Consider the following 22,500-nt stretch of genomic DNA (forward strand, 5'->3'; position numbering starts at 1 on the left):
ACAGAGGTTGATTCAAAATTGTTTCTCTTCCTTGTGGCTTAAAATCAATATGTGGTAAGAAATCCCTCCATGCCTCTAAAACCTCTTTATAAAAATCTGGTATTCCTTTTATCATTCCTTTTTTAACTCTCATCCATAAAATATCATCCCCTATTCTCAAATTTGAACATTTGTTTAAAAAATGTTTCATTATTACTTTCCATTCCTCCATCTTTTCTCTATTTAGATATGTCTTTACAGTTTTCACTCTCATACTCTTCTTCCTCTGCTCAACATCCATTAACCCTAACCCTCCTTCTTCTTGAGAACCAATTAAAGTCTTATGTGCAATTCTAGGAGGCTTATTATTCCATAAAAAATCCAACACAATACCCTTTACTCTCTGTTCCACCCACATTGGCATTGCAGTTACAGATAAATTATACCACATCTTAGAGAGCATTAGACTATTAACAATTAAAACTCTTCCTTTCAACTCCAAATCTCTCACTTTCCAAAAAACTAATCTTCTTTTCATTTCTCCCACAATCTCTTCCCATCTTTTATCTCTTGAACTCTTTTCATCTTTCCCCAAATTTACTCCTAAAATCTTAATTTCTTCCTTTTCATTAAAAGCAATGCAAGCTGGTAATGCTGGCGCTTCTCCAAATCTCATAAAAGCAGTTTTTTCCACATTTATCTTTGCACCTGTTGCTTTACAAAATTTCTGCATGAGTTCCATTGCTATTCTAATGCTCTCTAAATCTTCTATTATCAAGGTGGTATCATCCGCGTACTGAAAAATCTTTTGTCCTTCCCTTCCATTTTCAATATTTATACTTTTTATTCTTTGATCCTTTTTAATCATCATTCCTAGAGACTCTGCGACCAAGGAATACAACTGTGCTGACAATGGACAGCCCTGCCTTATGGATCTAGTTATCTTAAAAGCATCCGTTAAAAAACCATTACATTTAATAAAACTCATTGCATCCTTATACAAGATCTTAATCCAATTTCTAAAATTACCCCCAAAACCAAAACGTTTTAAACTCGCAAATAAAAACTCATGCTCCACCCTATCAAACGCTTTTTCAAAATCCATGCTTATCTGATATATCTCTCCCCTGAACTCCATATGCTTGATTTGATAAAATTATCTTAGGTAACACTCTTTTCAGTCTGTTTGCTAAAATTTTTGCTAAAATTTTAAAATCTACATTTAGCATAGTGATTGTTCTATAGTTTTTTAAATCCTCCCTTTCCCCTTTTCTCTTGAATATTATTTTCACTAGACCCATTTTCATTGCTTGATTAATCTCTCCCTTTTTAAAAATCTCATCATACACTTGTTTTAGTATTTTCAATAATTTATACTTAAAAGCTTTATAAAACTCATTTGTTATTCCATCCATACCTGGACTTTTTTTCACCTTTAATTGATTAATAGCTTCTTCTATCTCTTCTATTTTTATCTCCGCATCACACTCATCTTTGTCTTGATTATTAACTGTAGCTGTTATCGTCTCCAATATACAGTCTTTTTCCCCATCATCTATTCCTTGTGTCTTAAACAATTCTTCATGAAAATCTTTTACCTCCTTTAATATTTCTTTTGTTTCTTTTACTTTCCTTCCATCTTTGCATTTTATTTCTTTTATCGTTTCTGCCTTTTTCCTACTTCTTTCCAGATTAAAAAAAGAATTTTGTGCATTTTTTCTCCCTCCACAGTATATTTTGCCTTACTTCTTATCATTGCACCTCTATACTTTTCCTCCTCTATTTTACTTAAATCCTCTTCTAACAAAACAACCTTCTGCACATCAACGTCCTCTTTACTTAATTCTTCATTTAATTCTTTTCTGATATTCCTTTCTTTTTGTTTCTTAACTCGTTGTAGAAATTTACAATATTTTATTGTAGATTTCTTTATTTCATATTTTACATTATCCCACCATATCCTTTTGTTTTCTACAAACAAACTACTTTCCTTTTCTTTGTCTATAATTTTTTCTATTTCCATTCTATAAGATTCATTTTTTAAAATCTCTGCATTTAAAATCCAAACTCCTGGCCCCCTCTCCATTTTATTAAAATCCATCAAAATAAACACAAAACTATGATCACTTAATGTTGTTTCCTTATAGTACACCTTTTCAATATATTGCTCTAAAAATTAATTGTCTAATTGTCTTCTTGAATATTCTCTTCTTTTTTTCATTCCTATCCCTCCATATATCAATTAAGTCATTTTCTTCCATTAAAACATTCAGCTCTTTTCTTGCAGTATCTGTTCTATAAACCATTCCTTCTGCCATATCCATTTTGCTAAAAACTGTATTGAAATCACCCATTAAAATTACTTTCTTATACTTTAGTGTAAAACTCCTTAAATCATGAAAGAAACTCCTTTTTTCCTTTTCTTCTGTTGGTGCATGTAAGTTGCATAAAACAAAAGTTTCATCCTCACTACTTATTTCTACTGCTAAACATTTTCCATTTCTATCATCAAATACCACATTCCATTTATCCTTCATATACTTATCAATTAAAATTGCTACTCCCCTTCCTTTTCTTCCATCCCCATTATTATATATTATTTCCCCATTCCATCTTTTTTTAAAATCTTCCATTAATTCATCTTTCCAATTTGTTTCTTGTAATACAATTATATTTTCCTCTTTACACATTTCTTTCATTTTTTCAAATTCCACCACATTCAACAAACCTTTTGCATTCCAAGATACAATTCTTAAGACCATTAAGGATAATAAATATTTAAAAATATTCATCATTTCATTTTTCTTCCTCTTCCTCCACTATACTTCTTAAAACCTCACATTTCCCTCTAAATGTAGCTTTTTCTTTCATTTTTTCTTTTCTCTTTCTAGCACAGTCAATATTTGGTTTTACCTTCAGTAGACTTCTTCTTTGCATACGAGTGAATTCTCTATCTCTTTTATATCCTTCAGACTTTTGTTTCTCAGTCTCTTTTTCATCTTCCTCTTGTTCACTCTCCTCTTGTTCTTTTTTATGCTCCAGTTCTCTGCCCTTTAATGAAGTCTCCTCTAGTGTCCTTTCTTCTTCCATCATTTGTTCTTCTTTTTCTCTCTGTGTTCCATTTGTCTCCTCTTCCCTTTCAACTTCTGCCTGCTCACCACCATAATTTTTCTCCTCTTCTTCCACTTCTTTATGAATTTGTCTGCACTCTACCTCGGAGTCAGTCTCTTTGTTTGGTCTCTCCTCATTTACCATCCAACATTCACATTTCACAAGAACTTTGTGGCAATCTGGGCATCTCACTGCATTACAGTCCCGTGCAAAATGGCCTTGCTCCTCACATAGGTGACATTTGAAGTCTGGACAGTCTCTTAAGATATGTCCCGGATTCAAACACATACGACAAGTCTTCACCTGTCTGTCATGTATTATCCGGAAAAACTGTATTCCCTCCGCTGTCTCAAACTTTGTGCTATATGGTAATGAAACCACCTGATCTGGAAACTTAACACGCACAAATCTCGTTCCATCTTCCACTTCAGTGCCTGGATATAGCCTTCTTTTAATTTGTGATGTTGGATGTACGCCCCAATTATCCAATTTATTAAAAATGTCTTTGTCTTCAAGATAAGCCGGTAGATGCATAAACGATACAACATATTCCCTTGTCTGTAGTTTTCTAATTACACAATCCTTTCCTTTAATAGTTATTCCGTCCAGTAGAATGTCACACATGTCCTCATTTCTTAAAGTGATTTCATATTCTCTGCCCAGCCTGGGCCTTACCGCCAAGATATGTCCTCCTCCAATTTTCTCTGTCACCATCTTGATGATATCCTCAGCTTTTCCATCTTGTACTCCCTCTAAATCAATTATCACGGTTGCTTCTTTTGAATATTTTCTTCCTCTTTCATTTCTTCTGTTATGTTCTCCATTGATTCCTTTGTCCACACTTCGTCGTTTGTCCAGTCCTTTGTCAATATCCGTTTGTATTTCACCAGCCATTTCTATGTCGTTTTCCATAAGATCCGTCCTTTAATCCAAGAGATGAATTAAATCAAAAACAAAAACACCCTCCAGACAGCATTAAGCTGCTCGAAGGTGGTTAAAGCAAAACAAACAAACAAAATTATACTTTCAAATCAAAAACTTTAGCAAAACAAAAAATATAAACAAATAAGGGAGAGCCTTCCTCTCCAACTACAGCCCAGTACTTCCTGTCTGACTCAATAGCGCCCTCAGGTTGGTATGGCCGTAAGCGAAGACTGCTGCAAAGAGAGGACTATTTAAAGACCAGCCAATCTAATCACCAGTACATTATATAAGTAGGAAAGAAAACCCAAAAGATTAAAGCACCTGGTATTCCTAGGCAGTCTCTCATCAAAGTACTAACCAGTCCTAAACCTGCTAAGATTAAGAGATCGGGCATTGACTCTATCTTTTGGCAAAATTATTATATACTAAGTGAAAAATTTCCAAAAAGCTTACAGCACCTGTTATTCCGAGGCGGTCTCCCATCCAAGTACCAACCAGGCCCAAACCTGCTTAGCTTCCGAGATCAGACGAGATGGGGCATAGCCAGGTTGGTATGACCGTAAGCCAAGACTGCTGCAAAGAGAGGGCTATTTAAAGACCAACCAATGTAATCACCAGTACATTATATAAGTAGGAAAGAAAACCCAAAAGCTTAAAGCACCTGGTATTCCTAGGCAGTCTCTCATCAAAGTACTAACCAGACCTAAACTTGCTAAGATTCAGAGATCGGGCATTGACTCTATTATTTGGCAAAATTATTATATACTAAGTGAAAAATTTCCAAAAAGCTTACAGCACCTGGTATTCCCAGGCGGTCTCCCATCCAAGTACTAACCAGACCTAAACCTGCTAAGATTCAGAGATCGGGCATTGACTCTATTATTTGGCAAAATTATTATATACTAAGTGAAAAATGTCCAAAAAGCTTACAGCACCTGGTATTCCCAGGCGGTCTCCCATCCAAGTACTAACCAGGCCCAAACCTGCTTAGCTTCCGAGATCACACGAGATCGGGCATAGCTTTTTTTTTTTTTTTTTTTTTTTTTTTTTATTGAAACAATTCTATCATATATAATTCTTCTTACAGTTTTCACATTGAAACATTATATTTTCTTCAAAATAAAAACACATATAATATATTACGCCTCTCCTAAAAACAGAAATTTACATTCCAAATAAAACCAATTGTTAAAAGTCCTCTTGCTTAGGCAACGTTATTTTGTATTTTTTAAATGTGTACAGAACATCAGTGGGAAACATCTTATGAAACGTATCCATTTTTTTCTCCGATTCAAAAAATGTAAACAAGGTTTGCCCATAATTTTCCACCAGTCCTTTAAACACCATCCATACATCTGCTACATAATTTCTATTTTTTGCCACGTTCCTCCTTTTCCATATTGCATTTTTTACTAAAACCATCAATAGATTAATCACTTTTTTGTTTGTAATATTTTCATTCAAACCAAACATTAAGATTGTATTCCAGTTGAAAACATCTTCATTCCCTCTTAAATCTTTCACAAGTTCTTTTGTTTTGTCAAAAAATTCTTTCAGTTTTTCACAATATAGAAACAGGTGCAAGATCCCCTCATCCTCTTTAAAACAGACCTTACATACAGCATCTGGCTCCATACCTATTTTGCACAATCTCATTCCAGTAAAAATAACATTGTGTCTAATAAAATAGTCCAAAACTTCCAGGTCAGTATCTAAAAAATCCCATCTTATATTTTTCCATACATCCTTCTCTTGAATTCCATCTAAATGTCTTAACCAAAAATCATTGACTTTTGGATTTTTAAAAACAGACAAATTAAAATACTGATAAAACATTTTCACATTACATGATTTCAAACACACCTCTTTGTCATTCAATTTTAAAAATACTTCCATTTTATTCTCCCCGCTCCCACCATCTTGAATCATTTCCAACCAGTCCTCTGGAATTTTACTTTTAACATCTTCATATTGTTTTCTTAACACATCCACATTGTACTCTTCTTTTGCTTCTTCCATTGCATCTATAATTACTTGTATGGGTAAAAAACCTTCTTTGAATTCATATAAAATGTTCCTTACTTTTAAAATGCCCACATCTACCCACTTCTTAAAATAAAGTTCTTTTCCTTGTGTCCCAATCTTTTTGTTTAAAAATAAAGGTTGATTTAAAATGATTCCCCTTCCAACAGGTTTAAAATCCACCTTTGCTAAAAAAGACCCCCAAGCGCTTAAAACTTCCTTGTAAAATTCTGGTATTCCTTGTATCATCCAGTTCTTCAGTTTCATCCATAAAATATTGTCTCCGATTTGTAAATTTCCACACTTATTCAAATAAAACTCCATAGTTCCCTTCCATTCTTCTTTATTTTCATCATCTAAATATTTCTTGACCACTTTTACCCTCATACTCTTCATTTTTTGTTCCAGATCTACTAGTCCCATCCCTCCCTCCTCTACCGGCCCAATCAAAGTGTTGTAAGCAATTCTCGGGGTTTTTTTTCCCATAAAAACTCTAAAATGGATTTTTTTATTCTTTGTCTCACCCACAGCGGGATTGATGCTACATGTAAAACGTACCACATTTTTGATAACATTAAAACATTTACTATTAAAATCTTTCCTTTTAAATTTAAAAACCTGTTTCTCCAAAAGACCAACCTTCTTTCCATCCCATCCACTATTTCCCCCCACATATTATCCTGTACATTCTTTTCATTTTTTCCTAAAAGCACACCTAAAATCTTAAATGCCTGCACTTCTGTGAAACTCCAACACCCCGTTAAAACCGGTACCCTCCCAAATCTCATGTATTCAGTTTTCTCTTCATTTATCTTTGCTCCTGACCCTTGACAATACAAATTGATTTTATCCATTACATTTTTAACACTCTGCAAATTTTCCACTATTATTGTAGTGTCATTAGCATACTGGTAGATCTTATTTAGCTCCTTTCCTCTATTTATTTCAATTCCTTTTATTTCTTTACAGTTTTTAACTATCAGTCCTAAAGGCTCTGCCACTAAAGAATATAATTGCGCTGATAACGGGCATCCTTGTCTTATAGATCTAGTTAAAATAAAAGGCTCTGTTAAAAAACACTTTACTTTTGTTAATGCATCTTTGTATAAAATTTTTAACCACTTTATAAAATTCTCCCCAAAACCAAACTGCTCTAAAATCGAAAATAAAAATCCATGCTCTACTCTATCGAAAGCTTTTTCAAAGTCTAAACTAATAAAATAACCATTTTTGCCTTCTCCACTGACATAACTTATCTCATCTCTTATACTGTTTGTTATATCAGCTATGTCTCTTCCAATTACTCCATATGCCTGATTTGTCTCTATTATACTCGGTAAAACATTTTTCAATCTGTTTGCTAAAACCTTTGCTAAAATCTTCAAGTCAGTATTTAACATGGTTATTGGTCTAAAATTCTTTAAAAGTGTCTTATCACCCTTTCTTTTATATATTATTTTCATCAAACCCATACTCATTTTTTGATTGAAAGCCTCTTTTTTTAAAAACCTCCTCATATACTTCTTGTAGAATCAAACTTATTTTATCCTTAAAAACTTTATAAAACTCATTACCTATCCCATCTATACCAGGACTTTTCTTGTTTTTCAAATTATTTATTGCTTGTGTTATTTCATCTAGCTTTATTTCTCTATCGCATTCCATTTTGTCTGCCACCTCCACTCTTTTTGTTATTTGTTGTAATAATACATTTCTCATTTTTCCATCTGTATCTTTAGTTTTAAATAATTCTTCATAATAGCTTCTTACTACTTCCAAAATTCCTTTTGTTTCCTTAATTACCTCACCGTTTTTATTTTTCAATTCTTTTATCATTTCCGATTTTGCTTTCCCCCTTTCTAGGTTAAAGAAGAACCTGGTGCATTTTTCTCCTTCTACTGTATATTTTGCTCTACTTCTTAGCATTGCTCCATTACATTTACTTTCCTCAAATTTCTTCAATTCCTCCTCCATTACTATAACATTTTGCACATTTACCTCCTCCTTATTTAATTCTTCCTTTAATTTATCTCTTATCTCTTTTTCTTTAGCCCTTTTCACTTTCTGGATCAACCTGCTATACTTAATTGAATATTTTTTTATTTCATATTTTACATTCTCCCACCACAATATCTTGTCTTCCCAATACATTCCATTTTCTTTTTCTTCTTCTATTATATTTTCAATCCCTTGTTTGTAACTTTTATTTTTTAAAAGTTCTGTGTTTAAAATCCAAACTCCAGGTCCCTTAATTTCATCTTTAAAATTCATTCTCATTAAAACCATTTTATGATCACTCAAAGAAGTTTCCTTATAAGTTACATCCTCTATAAAATAGGTTAGGTTTCTTGTACATAAAAAGTGATCTATTCTTGTTTGACATAAAAAATTACAGACTAGCTGTTTTCTAGAAAATTCTCTTTTCTTTTCATGCCTCTCTCTCCATACATCTATCATATTTTTTCCCTCCATCAAACCTCTTAATTATTTTCTCCCTGTATCTGACTTAAAAACCATTCCATCAGCCATATCTCTCTTACTAAAAACCGTATTAAAATGACCCGCAATTATTATTTTTCCCCATCCTTCTATCAAGTCTCTTAAAACAGTAAAAAACATAGTCTTTTCTTTTTCTTCATTTGGCGCATGTAGGTTGATTAAATTAAATTCTTCATTTCCATATTTAATTTTTACCCCTATACATTTCCCTTTTTTATCATCATAGATAAGTTCCCCTTCTATTTCCTTGTTTTTTCTTATTAATATAGCTACCCCTCTTCCCATTTGTCCTTCTCCGTTATTAAAAAAGATTTCTCCATCCCATCTCTTCTTAAAAACATCCATTACACCCCTTCTCCAGTTTGTTTCTTGCAATAAAATAATATCCTCATTTTTACACAGTTCTTTTAGTTTTTCAAATTTCATTTCATTCAACAGTCCCCTAGCATTAAAAACAACAACACTTAAAACCATAAAATATAATAAAACAAGCATAAAACCCATTTTCTCAGTCCGCGCTCTCAGCGACTTTCAACACTTCATATCTATTTACATTTACTAGAGGGTTCTCTTGTGTCACTTTTTTCCTAGCCTTATCCAGGTTCGGTCTTACCTTGGGCAATCTTCTTCTTTTGAGGCCTTTTACTTCAGTGTCTACATCCTCATTACTTTCCTCACTCTCTTTGTCTTCTTGATAGTTTTTCTCCATTTTGTCCAATGCACTGTCCAGTACCCTTTCAGTTTCTTGCACTGGTGCCAATTTTCCTCCTTCCATTTGAGTCTGCATCCTTTGTTCGTTGTCGTCCTCTCCTTGTCCATTACTGTTCTCTTTATTCCCACCGTCCTGCGTTCCTTCCTCCTCTTCCTCCATCTCCTTGCCTCCATCTCTCTCATACACCTGCTTTCCCTCCTGCTCCTCTTGATTTTGGTTGTTTTCCATCCAGCACTCACACTTATTCAAAACTCTCCTGCAGTCCGGGCAACTCACCGCTCGCAGTCTCTTGCGAAGTGGCCCCTTTCCAGGCACTTGTAACACGTAAATTCTGGGCAGTCCTTTACCATGTGGTCTGGGCTCATGCACAGTCTACAGGTCTTCACTTGGTTACTGTGCACCACCCGAAAAAACTGTGGACCTTCTGCTGTCTCCATCTTGGTGCTGTAGGGCAGGGAGGCCACCTCTTTGGGGAACCGCACTTTAATATACCTTGTCCCATCTTCGATGCTGGTGCCTGGGTATGTCCTCCTCCTGATGTTAGAGACTGGGGTTACCCCCCATCCCTCTAGCTTCTTTAGGATGTCCTCATCATTAACATAGGCAGGCAGGTGCATAAATGAGACAACATAGTCCCTGTTTTGCAGCCTTTTCACCTCACAGTTTATTCCCTTAACCGTCAGTCCATTGGTTAATTCATCTGCATCCTCCTCATTCTCTAAGGTAATTTCATATTCCTTTGTTAGCCTTGGTCTCACAGCCAGAATTTTTGCCACACCGATTCTCCCTGCGATCGCTTTAATAATGTCTTCTGCCTTTGCGTCCTGAACATGCAATAATTCCACAATCACTGTTGCTTCCTTCATATAAACTCTTTTTGCAGCACCTCTTCTTTCATCTTTATCCATTCCGTTTCCTTCTCGTCGTTGATTTTCCAGTCCAGGTTCTTTTTGCCTTTGTGTCCCTCCTTCCATTGCTTTGTCCGTCACCAAAGATTCATCCATTTTTAACATAAACAACCTATTAGACTTACTTTCCCCCCAAACAGCATAGGCTGTTGGGAGGATAAAACTAAACAAAAAATAAAAAACAAAACAAAACAAAAACTCCTAAAACAAACACAAAAAGATTAAATACAAACAAGCTTAGGTGAGCCTTCCTCACCCTCTACTGCCACGTCACTTCCTGTGAGCACTCTATCGCCCCCAGGTTGGTATGGCCGTAAGCGAAGACTGCTGCAAAGAGAGGGCTATTTAAAGAGCAGCCAATCGAATCGCCAGTAGATTATATAAGTAGGAAAGAAAACCCAAAAGCTTAAAGCACCTGGTATTCCTAGGCAGTCTCTCATCAAAGTACTAACCAGACCTAAACCTGCTAAGATTCAGAGATCGGGCATTGACTCTTTCGTTTTTTATTTTGTTTTTTTATGGAAGATTATTATATAATTCGTGAAATTTTCCAAAAGATTAAAGCGCCTGGTATTCCCAGGCAGTCTCCCATCCATGTACTAACCAGGCCCAAACCTGCTAATATTCAGAGATCGGGCATTGACTCTATTATTTGGCAAAATTATTATATACTAAGTGAAAAATGTCCAAAAAGCTTACAGCACCTGGTATTCCCAGGCGGTCTCCCATCCAAGTACTAACGAGGCCAAACCTGCTTAGCTTCCGAGATCAGACGAAATCGGGCATAGCCAGGTTGGTCAGGCCCGTAAGCGAAGACTGCTGCAAAGAGAGGACTATTTAAAGACCAGCCAATCTAATCGCCAGTACATTATATAAGTAGGAAAGAAAACCCAAAAGCTTAAAGCACCTGGTATTCCTAGGCAGTCTCTCATCAAAGTACTAACCAGACCTAAACCTGCTAAGATTCAGAGATCGGGCATTGACTCTATTATTTGGCAAAATTATTATATACTAAGTGAAAAATGTCCAAAAAGCTTACAGCACCTGGTATTCCCAGGCGGTCTCCCATCCAAGTACTAACCAGACCTAAACCTGCTAAGATTCAGAGATCGGGCATTGACTCTTTTTTTTTTTTTTAATGAAAGATTATTATATAATTCGTGAAATTTTCCAAAAAGATTAAAGCACCTGGTATTCCCAGGCAGTCTCCCATCCATGTACTAACCAGGCCCAAACCTGCTAATATTCAGAGATCGGGCATTGACTCTATTTTTTGGCAAAATCATTATATACTAAGTGAAAAATGTCCAAAAAGCTTACAGCACCTGGTATTCCCAGGCGGTCTCCCATCCAAGTACTAACAATGCCCAAACCTGCTTAGCTTCCGAGATCAGACGAGATCAGGCATAGCCAGGTTGGTATTGCCGTAAGCAAAGACTGCTGCAAAGAGAGGGCTATTTAAAGAGCAGCCAATCTAATCGCCAGTACATTATATAAGTAGGAAAGAAAACCCAAAAGCTTAAAGCACCTGGTATTCCTAGGCAGTCTCTCATCAAAGTACTAACCAGACCTAAACCTGCTAAGATTCAGAGATCGGGCATTGACTCTATTATTTGGGAAAATTATTATATACTAAGTGAAAAATTTCCAAAAAGCTTACAGCACCTGGTATTCCCAGGCTGTCTCCCATCCAAGTACTAACCAGACCTAAACCTGCTAAGATTCAGAGATCGGGTATTGACTCTTTTTTTTATGCAAGATTATTATTATAATTCGTGAAATTTTCCAAAAAGATTAAAGCACCTGGTATTCCCAGGCAGTCTCCCATCCATGTACTAACCAGGCCCAAACCTGCTAATATTCAGAGATCGGGCATTGACTCTATTTTTTGGCAAAATTATTATATACTAAGTGAAAAATGTCCAAAAAGCTTACAGCACCTGGTATTCCCAGGCGGTCTCCCATCCAAGTACTAACCAGGCCAAACCTGCTTAGCTTACGAGATCAGACGAGATCGGGCATAGCCATGTTGGTATAGCCGTAAGCGAAGACTGCTGCAAAGAGAGGGCTATTTAAAGACCAGCCAATCTAATCGCCAGTACATTATATAAGTAGGAAAGAAAACCCAAAAGCTTAAAGCACCTGGTATTCCTAGGCAGTCTCTCATCAAAGTACTAACCAGACCTTAACCTGCTAAGATTCAGAGATCGGGCATTGACTCTTCTTTTTTTTTTTTAAATGAAAGATTATTATATAATTCGTGAAATTTTCCAAAAGATTAAAGCACCTGGTATTCCCAGGCAGTCTCCCATCCATGAAGTAAACCATGCCCGAACCTGCTAATATTCAGAGGTCGGGCATTGACTATATTTTTTGGCAAAATTATTATATACTAAGTGAAAAATGTCCAAAAAGCTTACAGCACCTGGTATTCCCAGGCGGTCTCCCATCCAAGTACTAACCAGGCCCAAACCTGCTTAGCTTCCGAGATCAGACGAGATCGGGCATAGCCAGGTTGATATTGCTGTAAGCGAAGACTGCTGCAAAAAGAGGGCTATTTAAAGACCAGCCAATCTAATCGCCAGTAGATTACATAAGTAGGAAAGAAATCCCAAAAGCTTAAAGCACCTGGTATTCCTAGGCAGTCTCTCATCAAAGTACTAACCAGACCTAAACCTGCTAAGATTCAGAGATCGGGCATTGACTCTTTTTTTTATGCAAGATTATTATTATAATTCGTGAAATTTTCCAAAAAGATTAAAGCACCTGGTATTCCCAGGCAGTCTCCCATCCATGTACTAACCAGGCCCAAACCTGCTAATATTCAGAGATCGGGCATTGACTCTATTTTTTGGCAAAATTATTATATACTAAGTGAAAAACGTCCAAAAAGCTTACAGCACCTGGTATTCCCAGGCGGTCTCCCATCCAAGTACTAACCAGGCCAAACCTGCTTAGCTTACGAGATCAGACGAGATCGGGCATAGCCATGTTGGTATAGCCGTAAGCGAAGACTGCTGCAAAGAGAGGGCTATTTAAAGACAAGCCAATCTAATCGCCAGTACATTATATAAGTAGGAAAGAAAACCCAAAAGCTTAAAGCACCTGGTATTCCTAGGCAGTCTCTCATCAAAGTACTAACCAGACCTTAACCTGCTAAGATTCAGTGATCGGGCATTGGCTCTTCTTTTTTTTTTTTTAAATGAAAGATTATTATATAATTCGTGAAATTTTCCAAAAGATTAAAGCACCTGGTATTCCCAGGCAGTCTCCCATCCATGAAGTAAACCATGCCCGAACCTGCTAATATTCAGAGGTCGGGTATTGACTATATTTTTTGGCAAAATTATTATATACTAAGTGAAAAATGTCCTAAAAGCTTACAGCACCTGTTATTCCAAGGCGGTCTCCCATCCAAGTACTAACCAGGCCCAAACCTGCTTAGCTTCCGAGATCAGACGAGATCGGGCATAGCCAGGTTGATATTGCCGTAAGCGAAGACTGCTGCAAAGAGAGGGCTATTTAAAGACCAGCCAATCTAATCGCCAGTAGATTACATAAGTAGGAAAGAAATCCCAAAAGCTTAAAGCACCTGGTATTCCTAGGCAGTCTCTCATCAAAGTACTAACCAGACCTAAACCTGCTAAGATTCAGAAATCGGGCATTGACTTTTTCTTTTTTTTTTTTTTTTAATGAAAGATTATTATATAATTTGTGACATTTTCCAAAAGATTAAAGCACCTGGTATTCCCAGGAAGTCTCCCATCCATGTACTAACCAGGCCCAAACCTGCTAATATTCAGAGATCGGGCATTGACTATATTTTTTGGCAAAATTATTATATACTAAGTGAAAAATGTCCAAAAAGCTTACAGCACCTGGTATTCCCAGGCAGTCTCCCATCAAAAGTACTAACCAGGCCCAAACCTGCTTAGCTTCTGAGATAAGACGAGATCGGGCATAGCCTTTTTTTTTTTCTTTTTTTTTTTATTATTATCAAAAGTATCAAAACAAATACAATTTACATTCAAAATAGAGTTTCATATCCATCACATAACTACATAAAAACAAGAACTTGTCTGTCCTATCACCAAAAGTTTGCATGCCTACATACATTTATACGTTTAATTATAATGCCATTTTTCCTTTTTGTTTAGACATGTATGCTTAAACCTCCTTCGTCATCCACACATACAAGTACACATCCATTAATGAAAACTTTTTCAAACAAATCTTGGCTCAGATATTTCCACATTAGAAAGACATTCTTTCTCATCACTGTTTTAAACAACAGATTAATGTCCACTTTTTTCCTTTCAAAATATGCCAAATTCCTTCTTGTCCAAATTGCATATCTTGCATGACTTAAAATGTAATTACACAAATTAACCTTCCAATCTTTACAATTATTACATTCACCGAATAAAAACATTTTCCTCCACTCATCTCCTTCTATCTCTTTTCCCCAGTCCTCCTTTATCAATCTTTTCAATTTTTCATGAAATATGTCTAGCTCTTTACATTCAAAAAATATATGCATTAACGTTTCTGCATCAGTTTTACATACATCACATTCTCAATTAACATTCTTATTAATTTGATGAATCACCACCTTTGTGTATATTCTATTATGTCTTAATTTAAAGTCCAAGTTTTCACACTCCAGTCCATTATACTTCACACTTAAGTTTTTCCATATTGACTTTACATTAATTCCTGGAAAATTTTTTTGCCACACAGCTTCTGATGCAGGCACCTTAATATCCTTTCCCACAAAAACGTTATATATTGTTTTCGTCGTTATATCTGTCAGACATTTCTTTTCACCATTTTTCCCAATAATAAACATTTTTGGCATTCCCCAGTTTCCCGGTTTAGTTGTCTCTCTCTCAATCATTTCAACCCAAGTCTTGGGCAAGCTTGTTTTAATATTTTCACATACCGAATCCACTTTTGATTTTTCAATTCCGTCATCCCATTCCACCACGTAGTCATAAATTGCTCTATTTGGCATAAAACCTTTCACATATTCATATACCATATCCTTTAATTGTCTTACTCCCGCTTTCATGTATAGTCTATTATAAAACATTTTCCCATTCATTTTTATCTTTGGATTAAGAAAAATTGGCTGCTTGTATATTTGATTTATATTTTCACAATCATATTTCACGTCCATTAAAAACTCTGCCCATGCACTAAATACTTCTTGATAAAATAAGGGTATATTTTCAAACATTGGCTTCTTTAAAGCCATGAATACCCCTTCTTCTCCACATCCACTGCTTTTATCCAAAAAGTCTCCCATGAAACCTTTCCATCCATATTGCACTTTATCATATAAATACTTCTTCATTGTTTTCACTCTTATTGTTTTTCTTTTAACCTCTAAATCAATCAACTTTAATCCTCCTCCTGTGTAGTCTGCTATTAATGTATTTTTTGATATTTTAACCCCTTTCCCTCCCCATAAAAAATTATTAAGAACATCCTTGATCTCATTTACCACCCAAACTGGCAAGTCAACTGCACCTAATACATAATTACATTTGGTAAGCAACAAGGAGTTAAACACTATTACTTTGCCCCTCAGTGTTAATTCTCTTAATTTCCAAAAGCGTAGCACTTGTTTTATTTTGTTTAAAATCCCTGTCCAAGTAGCATCTCTTGCTTCTTTTGCATTAACTCCTATATTCACTCCTAAAATCCTTGTGTATTCTTTTGTGACTTTAAAATTATTTTCACACCCGCTCATATCTATCCCTCCTATACTCATTATTTCAGATTTTTCAATATTAATTTTTGCTCCTGATGCTTTTCCATAAGTTTCAACATGTTTCATTATTCTTTTTATACTTTCCATATCTCTTACAGTAAATGTTGTGTCATCTGCATACTGGTGAATTAAACTCAATCTCCCATGTGGTACTGGAATTCCTCTTATTTCCCTATCTCTCTTTACCAGTGTCGCTAGGGCTCAACTGATATTGAATACAGCATAGCAGACAGCGGACACCCCTGCCTCACTGATCTTTCTAGTGGAAAATGATCTGTTAAAACACCATTTACTTTTACACAACTTTTTGCATTACAATATAATAAATTTATCCACCTCAGAATCCTCTCCCAAAAACCAAAGTTCCTCATTGCTTGTTCCATAAAACAGTGCTCCACCCTATCAAAGGCTTTGTTTAGATCCATACATAAAAGCAAACCTCCTTCCCTATCATTAACCATACTATCCACTACATCCCTTATTGTGCATATGGTATCTGTAATGTCTCTTCCTGGTATACTGTATGATTGATTTGGCGATATTATACTTCCCACTACTCCTTTTATTCTATTGGCTAAGACTTTTGTCAAAATTTTATAATCAGTTTTTAAAAGACTTAAAGGTCTATAATTCCCCAAATTAAGAGGACTACCTTTATTTTTATATAGAATATTGATTATGCCCAAGCTCATTGATTCTGGTATCTCCCTTCTTTCTTCCATACTCCTGAATACCTTAATCAGTATAGGTGCTAAACTATCTATGAATGTCTTATAGAATTCATGCGTTAAACCATCTGATCCTGGACTTTTATTCGGCTTTGTTTGTCTTATTGCTTCTTTTATTTCTTCAATACATATATCACTGTCACACATAATTCTTTCTACATCAGTTAATCTAGCACTTACTGTATTTAAAACTTCATCCACACATTCTTGTTTTACATTTTCTTTCTTGAAGAGTTTCTTATAAAATAATTCTACCACTTCTATAATTTCTACAAAATCTGTTACCTTTTTCCCTTCTTCATCTTCCAACTTCATTTTGTGCACCTTTCCCCCTCCACCGCATACTGTGCCCTGCTCCTTACTATTACACCCTCGCACTTTTCCTTTTCAAACAACTCCATTTCTGCTTTTATCCTAAAGAAATGTTCTTTTGAGTACTCAGGGTTGTTTTTTCTATTTTCTCTGCTTCTTTCTCTAACATATTTCCCATGTCCTCCATTTCCCTCATTCTCATAAAATGCCTCTGCTTTGAGTACCTTATACTTCTTTTTTTGTATTTTCCCTTTCATTATTTCCCACCACTCACAGACATTCTCTTCAAATAATGAGTTTTCCATTTCACACTTTATACATCTGTAAATACTTTTCCTGTACTCTTCTTCCTTTAACAAAGATGAATTCAGACACCACATCCCCCCACCTCTTGTTTCCTTATTTCCAGCCATCTTTACTGTCATGGCAGCATGATCACTTACTCCAATAAACTTATATCTCACATTTTTCACATAATGTAATATTTCTCTTTTAACTAAACACAGATCTATTTGACTTTGTTTTAAGTTTCCCAGCACCATTTGCCTTCTTGAAAATTCCTTTTTAAATGGGTTCTCCTCTCTCCAGGCATCTACCAAATCCTCACTTTGCATTAATTGGTTTAAAATCCTTCTAGACACATCTGATTTGAAGTTTGCACTTCTAGACACATCTAGTCTTGTGCACCACACATTAAAATCTCCAACCACATTTACCTGTACACAGTGGTTTCATTTGCTCAAAAACTCCTTTTCGTTCGATTTCTACATTAGGTGCATATAAATTAACCAATCTAAAAAGTTCATTGTTGAACATACAATCTATTCCTAACAGTCTTCCTTTACCATCATTATATATTTCCTTTACCTTATACATTTCACCTTTTTTCATCAGAATCGCCACCCCACAAGCCCTCTGATTTCCATGATTTACATAAATATCATGTTCCCAGATTTTCTTTATATTGACCATTATGTCTTCAGACCAATGTGTCTCTTGTAAACAAATGACATCTGTTTTAAGCTTTCCAATAACCTGCTCAAACTTATTCATTTCTCTGAGTCCATTACAGTTCATGCAGGCAATGCTCATTATGTCAAACATTGCATATATTACCAGTATTAGACGGAGACAACACATAAAAGAAACTCAAGTTCTTACTTTTTTGCAAAGCATTCTTCACCGCCTTTCATTTTCCTTTTCAGCAACTTGATACTTGCTTCACTTGTGTCCAAATCCTCTTCCAGATTTATCAGTGGAGTCTCCAGAGACTCCTTCACCTCTTCTCTTCTGCTTTCCTTATTCTTTAGGCTTTCTTCTTCTTCTTGTTGCCTTGTTCCTTGTTTTTTCTTTTTCCCTTCATCCCCTTCACTTTTTGCCCCTTTTTTGATTGCCCCTCCGTCTTTCTCTTCCATCCTCTGTACTCTCCCGATACTCCCACTACCGTCCTTTAAGCTTTCAACAAACTCTCTGCTGCTCTCTTTCTCAACAGTCTGTTGTCCAGCAGTTAAATCTCTTTCTCTCCATGCATCCCCTCTTTCCTCTTCCTCCACCGTTAAACTCTCCTCTGACTCTTCATACAGGTCCACGAAGCTTCCCACGCTATCTCCTTCCTCCCGCTCTTCTGAAATTTTGCATACGCAAAATGCATTTCTCATCCTGCAAATGCTACAGTTTCCTTCATTGCATTCCCTTACATAGTGGCCCTGCATTCCACACCGAAAACATTTAAAGTTTGGACAGTCTCTCACTATGTGTCCAGGTTGAATGCACAGACGGCATACTTTAACCAGTCTGTCATGTATGACTCGAAAGTGTTCAGATCCTCCCAACGTCTCAAACTTAGTTGAGTATGGCAGCGATTTAACAGTATCTGTGAACTTGACTTTCAAAAATCTTGTTCCATCAGCAATGTCAGTCCCTGGCAACATTCTCCTTTTAATAGTTGAAACTGCTGACACTCCCCAATCTTTTCGCTTTCCCTTTATCTCCTCATCTTGAATATAAGTCGGCAGATTTAGGAATGAAACCACCATCTCATTATTGCTTATTTCCTTCGCCATCACCCTACTGTTCTTTATCTTTAGCCCATCCAAAATTTTGTTTTTTCCATTCTCTTCTTTCATTGTCAGTTCATATTCTCTTGGATTTTTATATCTGCAACCAATTACCACTCCACATTCTTCTCTTACTTTTTTCAGTAGCTCCATCATTGTAATTCTGTCTTCTCCAACAATCTCCACCAACACAGTTAATCTCTTATCATAGCTTTGTCTTCTTGATTCATTTTCATTTTCTCCCATATTCCATTTACCTTGTCCTTTGTCCATGTTTGTCTTATCAGCCCGTATCATTTATCAACTCAAAAAGGATGAGATCCCCAAACAGCAAAAAGCTGTTTGGGGAATAAAGCAAAAAAATCTTCTTCTTTTTTTAAAAATAAAGATACCAAAACAAACCAAAAAGTCTAAATTTTCAAACAAACAATTACACTCCACGTGCTCTCAGCACCACTACTTCCACTTCCTGATTAGCTCAATTGCGCCCTCAGGTTGGTATGGCCGTAAGCGAAGACTGCTGCAAAGAGAGGGCTATTTAAAGACCAGCCAATCTAATCGCCAGTACATTATATAAGTAGGAAAGAAAACCCAAAAGCTTAAAGCACCTGGTATTCCCAGGCAGTCTCCCATCCATGTACTAACCAGGCCCAAACCTGCTAATATTCAGAGATCGGGCATTGACTATATTTTTTGGCAAAATGATTATATACTAAGTGAAAAATGTCCAAAAAGCTTACGGCACCTGGTATTCCCAGGCGGTCTCCCATCCAAGTACTAACCAGGCCAAACCTGCTTAGCTTACGAGATCAGACGAGATCGGGCATAGCCAGGTTGGTATAGCCGTAAGCGAAGACTGCTGCAAAGAGAGGGCTATTTAAAGACCAGCCAATCTAATCGCAAGTACATTATATAAGTAGGAAAGAAAACCCAAAAGCTTAAAGCACCTGGTATTCCTAGGCAGTCTCTCATCAAAGTACTAACCAGACCTAAACCTGCTAAGATTCAGAGATCGGGCATTGCCTCTTTTTTTTTTTTTTTAAATGAAAGATTATTATATAATTCGTGAAATTTTCCAAAAGATTAAAGCACCTGGTATTCCCAGGTAGTCTCCCACCCATGTACTAACCAGGCCCAAACCTGCTAATATTCAGAGATCGGCATTGACTCTATTTTTTGGCAAAATTATTATATACTAAATGAAAAATGTCCAAAAAGCTTACAGCACCTGGTATTCCTAGGCAGTCTCTCATCAAAGTACTAACCAGACCTAAACCTGCTAAGATTCAGAGATCGGGCATTGACCGATTCTTTTTGTTTTTTTTTATTTTTTTAATGAAAGATTATTATATAATTCGTGAAATTTTCCAAAAGATTAAAGCACCTGGTATTCCCAGGTAGTCTCCCACCCATGTACTAACCAGGCCCAAACCTGCTAATATTCAGAGATCGGCATTGACTATTTTTTGGCAAAATTATTATATACTAAGTGAAAAATGTCCAAAAAGCTTACAGCACCTGGTGTTCCCAGGCGGTCTCCCATCCAAGTACTAACCAGGCCCAAACCTGCTTAGCCTCCGAGATCAGACGAGATCGGGCATAGCTTTTTTTTTTTTTTTTTTTTTAATTATCATATTACAACATTCCATAAATATTTTGCACATGAAAGTCTTATTTACTTTTAAAACAGTCATTTAACATTTTTTTTTTCTAAAAAAGACTCAAATAAAAATTAAAAGCCTTATTAACATACATTTTAAGAATAATCTAAATAACATTTTTGCAATAATACATTAAAATGAAAATGTCATTCCAAAGAATGGATTCCCTTTTACAATTTTTTTTTTTTTTTACAAACACTTATTTTTCATCTTTTATATTATAGTAACCAAACAGAAAATTTAGAATAAAAAACATCTTTATCCTAAAAAAATTGCACACATGTATTTTTGCCACCACTCAATTAGTTTCATTGTCTTTAAAGAAAACATGTCTTGCTTCCCCCATTTCCACTTTTCCTCCTTTCCTTTAGCGCTTCTCTTCTTATTTTCTGCTTTTTAAGAACCTGTTGAATGTCTACACCTTTTGTTCTTGCTTTTACACCTCTATTCAGTCTTTCTATTCCTTTATTTTCCAAACCAAAAATCCTCCCCCCATTTTCCACTTCTCTTACCTCCGGCAGTATCTTCATTCCCTTATCCTCATCCTTTTCTTGACCTTTTTCATAGTCCATCCCAGTCGTGTCCACTTCTTCCTTTTCCTTAGAAAAGTCTTTGTTAATCAGATTTATTTCCTCTTTGTCTACTCCTTCTCCCGTCTCCATTCCTTGTTCTCCATCTTTGTTCTTTTCTTCATTCTCATCTTTGTTGGTTTCCTCCTCTTCCTCACTGTCCTGTTCATCTTCCTTTCCTTGAGTCTGCCGCAGTGAATCATTTAAATGCTCAGTTGCAGTATCTCCCATCACCTCCTGTACGTCCATATTTGTGTCCTCATTTACCTCATGTTCCATCTCACATCTGCATCTCATGATTGCTTTGTCGCAGCCTTGGCACCGTGGGACTCTGCAGTCCCGCGCATAATGCCCCTGCTCAAAACAGTCTCGACATTTGAATTGCGGACAGTCCTTTTTCTCATGTTCCACACTTACACAGATCCTGCATGTCTTCAATTGGTTGTCATGAATCACTCTGTAGTACTGCACTCCTTCTTCAGTCATGAACCTGGTATTATATGGCAAAGATGTCACTTCTTTTGGAAACTTTACCTTTAGTCCGTCCGCCACTGTTGTCCCCGGATGATATCTCCTTCTTAGAGGCAATATGGGAATTACTCCCCAATCTATCAGTTTTTCAATTATTTCCTCATCTTCTATATAGCTGGGCAGACTCAAGAAAGATACCATCCTTTCTGTTGCACACAGTTTCCTTATCTCACATTCTTTTCCATTAATCATGATTCCATTCTACAGTGAATCACAGTCCAACTCACTTTCCATAGTCATTTCAAATTCATTGTTATTCTTTCTTCTTAGTCCGATCAGTTTTCCAATTCCTACTTTCTCTTCAACTGATTTAATGATCATTATTACTGTTGTGTTTTCTATATCTTTTACAGTCATTGTTAATGTTGCTTCTTTTCTGTATTGCCTCTGATACTTTGTTTGGTGGCTCAATTTCTTTATCAATTGCTGTCGTTGAGATAAATCATTTCTTTTTTCTTCAACTCCATTATTAGTTCCAGTACCTTCAGTTGTTTGTAGTTCTATTTTTCTGTCTTGTCCATTGGTTTTTCCATCTGGTTTTCTCCTTGAAACCACCTTTGCCCAAGTCTCATTCCTGCTTTCAGCATTCCCTTCATTCATATTCCTTTCCATCTCGTCAGCAATATATCCAGATTCTCTGATCCCCATCTCATGTCCATTTGACAGTCCGTGTCCTTTGTCCATTAAATCTGTCATTTTGTTATATGAAAC

The 22,500-nt window shown here is 35.9% G+C and overlaps 4 non-coding genes and 4 pseudogenes across 4 annotated transcripts; all 8 read right to left on the reverse strand.

The window, feature by feature from the left end:
• Positions 1-4,460: 4,460 nt before the first annotated feature.
• On the reverse strand, positions 4,461-4,579 carry LOC128006511 (uncharacterized; annotated as a pseudogene).
• Positions 4,580-10,847: 6,268 nt separating this feature from the next.
• On the reverse strand, positions 10,848-10,966 carry LOC128007236 (uncharacterized; annotated as a pseudogene).
• A 502-nt stretch (positions 10,967-11,468) lies between these two features.
• On the reverse strand, positions 11,469-11,587 carry LOC128006292 (5S ribosomal RNA). Its single transcript, XR_008178921.1, has one exon. It is a non-coding gene; the product is annotated as a 5S ribosomal RNA (ribosomal RNA).
• A 496-nt stretch (positions 11,588-12,083) lies between these two features.
• LOC128006673 (uncharacterized) lies at positions 12,084-12,201 on the reverse strand (annotated as a pseudogene).
• Positions 12,202-12,568: 367 nt separating this feature from the next.
• LOC128000276 (5S ribosomal RNA) lies at positions 12,569-12,687 on the reverse strand. The gene has a single exon (XR_008173064.1). It is a non-coding gene; the product is annotated as a 5S ribosomal RNA (ribosomal RNA).
• A 359-nt stretch (positions 12,688-13,046) lies between these two features.
• Positions 13,047-13,164, reverse strand: LOC128006674 (uncharacterized; annotated as a pseudogene).
• Positions 13,165-13,532: 368 nt separating this feature from the next.
• LOC128004818 (5S ribosomal RNA) lies at positions 13,533-13,651 on the reverse strand. Its single transcript, XR_008177493.1, has one exon. It is a non-coding gene; the product is annotated as a 5S ribosomal RNA (ribosomal RNA).
• Positions 13,652-19,761: 6,110 nt separating this feature from the next.
• On the reverse strand, positions 19,762-19,879 carry LOC128006100 (5S ribosomal RNA). The gene has a single exon (XR_008178733.1). It is a non-coding gene; the product is annotated as a 5S ribosomal RNA (ribosomal RNA).
• Positions 19,880-22,500: the final 2,621 nt, after the last annotated feature.

This window comes from Carassius gibelio, chromosome B22 (assembly GCF_023724105.1).
Source record: "Carassius gibelio isolate Cgi1373 ecotype wild population from Czech Republic chromosome B22, carGib1.2-hapl.c, whole genome shotgun sequence".
Classification (NCBI taxonomy): Eukaryota; Metazoa; Chordata; class Actinopteri; order Cypriniformes; family Cyprinidae; genus Carassius; species Carassius gibelio.